We start from the raw sequence: 3,981 nt of genomic DNA on the forward strand, positions 1-3,981 counted from the left end.
ATATTACACATATAAAGCACAATTTTTCATGTCTCTGGTTGTACACAAAGTAGAGCCACACCATTCATATTTTCATTCATGTATTTAGGGTAATGATGTCCATCTCATTCCACTGTCTTTCCTACACACATGCCCACTCTTTCCCACTCCCTCCCCTTTGCTCTATCTAGAGTTTCTCTAATCCTCCCATATATCCCCTAAGCCCATTATGAATAAGCATCTTATATCAAAGAAAACATTTGGCATTTGGTTTTGGGGATTAGCTAATTTGCATAGCATTATCTTCTCCAACTCCATCTGTTTACTTGTAAATGCCATGACCTTATTCTCTTTTAATGCTGAGTAATATTCCATTGTATATATATACCAGATTTTTGTTATCCATTCATCTACTCAAGGGCATCTAGGTTTGTTCCACAGTTTGTGAATTGTCCTGCTATAAACATTGATGTGGCTATGTCCTTGTAATATGCTGTTTTTAAGTCCTTTGTGTATAGACTGAGGAGTAGGATAGCTGGGTCAAATGGTGGTTCTATTCCAAGTTTTCCAAGGAATCTCCATCCTGCTTTCCATATTGGCTGCACCAATTTGTAGTGCCACCAGCGATGTATGAGTGTGCCTTTTCTCCCACATCCTTGCCAACACTTATTGTTGTTTGTAGTCTAAATAGCTGCCATTTAAAAGATATGTTTTTAATTAAGCAAGTATATTCAAAAGATGGCTTTCTTCTCTATTAATTTGTTTGTTTGTTAGGTAGTTATGACTGGAAAAGAGTCCAGAAACTCAGACAAATGTCCCAATATTTACCATCACATGGGAAAAATTGAATAAAGGGTTTTTTCTCCAATTTTATTTCAGATTTCTTCTTGTTTATTTTTAAATTGCTATACAGTCCAATTGTTTTTGTCCCCACAAATTTTATTTGCTAAAAGTCACACCCAAAAATGATGTTATTAAAATGTAGGGCCTTTTGTGAGGGCAGAGCACTCACAAAAGAGATTATACTCCTTTGAGAGTGCACTTGTAAACTGAGAGGATGAGTGAGAAAATATCCTCTATGAGAGAGCAGGTCCTCGCCAAACAGCAAAGGAAAAGACCAAGTTATTCAATAATTATTCAGTATCTCTTGCTCAGGACATAAGGGTATGCATTTCCAGAGCACCTTCCTACAATCCTGAGCTTCACAGCCTCCAGAATGTGAGAATACAGTTCTGTTGTTTATACACATAGTCTATGGTGCATTGTTAGAGCAACCTGAACACACTAAGAAAAATTAATTTTGCTAGTCTGGGTTCATAAAGTTATAAGTAATAAATAGATGTAACTGTTTTTAATATAATTGTTTTTGTACGTGGTTTTGTTGTAACCTAGATAATACATATATGACATGGAAATATAAAAAAAGGGTAATAAATATAACAAACAACTTATATCAACAACTTATATCAACTAAAATATATAAATTGCACACAAAGTTTAAGAAATATAGGGCCCAATTAAAAACAGTGAGAAGATTCTGAAATGAATATGATTAAAGTTTTTTTTTTCTTCTTCTGCATTTTATTCATTCAACAGGAGTTTGAAAACTGAAGATTTTTCCTTTTCTCAATATGCAGGATTTTAATTAAGTATTTTTTCAATAACTAAGAAATTGTAGATAAATAGATAGAATGTAATGTTAGCAATATATTTGATTCTGGGAGAGACATTTGTAATCTTACATGAATTTAAACTAAAGTTTAAGACTATTTTTTTTCTGAGGCTCATATTGTTTATAGAAAATTCATATTCCCAAATAGATGTCATAACTTTATGCATCAGGACTGTGAGTATAGTTGAAGGAAAAAAAACTCAACAGCAATTGTTATTAAACCTTAAATCTTGACAGAAAAAATCTATAAATATAAGATGTTGAACTAAGAAATTTTTTGGTAAAATTTATCATGTTATTATGCATATTATTTTTACCAAGTGCTTTCAGAATCTTGTCTCAATGTCACTTTTAGGTGACAGGTTTCACCTTTGATAGACAAGTTTGCCAGTGTTCTAATAATTTTGCTATAAAATATCATGCAAAAATTGATATATGTTACCAAAGTCATTCTAAATTGCAAACAATGGGAAAGAGGGTAGAAATCAACAAAAGTCAAATATAATCTGACAGACCAAAAAATAGGGAAAAATATTTGGGAAGTATATAACAAAAGATGGTTTATTGTTTTCTACTCTGTATAAAGAATACTGTAATGAAGAGCTCAAAATCATATCCCTTCTTATGAGCTCAGTTTTGTTTTAATTATATTTGTCTAACTGCTCATCATTCTGCATTCTATAGTTAAGAACCTAAACAATCTGTGATTATACATGCATAGACAAGGAAAATTATTATGTCTGTTTAATGGGTGGCTAATTATAAAATACCAATTTTATACTACTTTTCACAATTTAAGTTAACTGGAAATTTATAGAAAATCAACAAAACATTACTACAATTATGGAAAATAAGCCCCATCTGTAACTGTTGAAGATAACAGAATGGTTATGTTTCCACAACGTTAAGTATAAATATTGACAAAAAACGTGGCTCACAGTGTTAAAGCCAACAACCCTAAACTGAAAAATCCTTACACTTAACAATATGTTCTGTATGTAATGTAAAATAGATGGATTATCATTTTTTGACCAAATTTGGCTAAATTATGATATGTAGTCTAAATTCATACATGATTTTGTATACATATTTTGTCATCCTTTCCTGACAGCAAAGATTGTGTTTATCCTTCAGAGTTGCTTGTAAACACAGACATCCTTCATGAAGCCACTCAAAGTGGTTCTTTGAGGTTCTATGATATAGTTTTACATTCTATGGGGAACATGTAATTTCAAATTTTAAGAGTTTAACAAAAATATCTTTCTCTTCTCTCTCTCTCTCGTGTACATAATCAATTACTATGCCCCAGGTACTCTTAAATGGCATGTAATTTTTGCCTTTTATGGCCCTGTTAGACCTAGTACAAGTTGGTACTGAATAAGTTTTTTAATGAAGAAAGGAAGGAAAGGAGGAGGAAAGGAAGGAAAGGAGGGAGAGAGGGAGGAAGGAAACTAATCTATTCATGATGATGAACATATTTTAATTTATTTTCTGAATAATGACTAAATATATGGCCATAGATAATTCATCAGTATATTTTTCTTCATTTCCTAATAAGTTAAATGGTTTCAAAAATTTTTGCCATGGAAATTTCAAGCTTTCTATAATATTTACTTCCATAAATTGTAAAATAATGAGACAGTAGAATATTCACTTTATAATTATGCCCTAAGTAAATTAATTCAAGGCCCAACTGCTTTAGTATTATGCTAATAAAGCATATTAGTATGAAGTAGAAATAACTAGTATCCATAGTATTTTTTATATTATCCTGCTTATTCCTCAGTGAGAAGAAAAAGTTAATTAAATCATGACCATCTTCTAAAATATGTTTATAGGAAAACAAATTACCAGGAATAAAAATGTCACAAAAATATAGTTAATAGAAATCTCCTTCAAACATTTTTAAAAGTAAAAAATTCTCTAGAGATATAAATTAATTTTTCATATTCAAGGCCAAAGTTATAATTGCCATAATTAAAATCACCACTGTCCTATGGGAGGTACATTTTATAGTCTTATATCTGATAAATATTGACATAGGGGCTGGGATTGTAACTCAGTATTGGAGTGCTTGCCTTGCACATGTGAAGCATTGGATTCGATCCTCAGCATCACATTAAAATAAAATAAATAAAATAAATGTATTGTTTCCATCTACAACTAAATATATTTTTAAAATTGACCTAGACATTTACAAACCTTTTTTTTTTTTTAGAGGAGGGGGAGAGAGAGAGAGAGAGAGAGAGAGAGAGAGAGAGAGAGAGAGAGAATTTTTTAATATTTATTATTTTTTTTTAGTTCTTGGCGGACACAACATCTTTGTTGGT

Source organism: Spermophilus citellus, assembly GCF_964194105.1.
Source record: "Spermophilus citellus genome assembly, chromosome: 1".
NCBI lineage: Eukaryota > Metazoa > Chordata > Mammalia > Rodentia > Sciuridae > Spermophilus > Spermophilus citellus.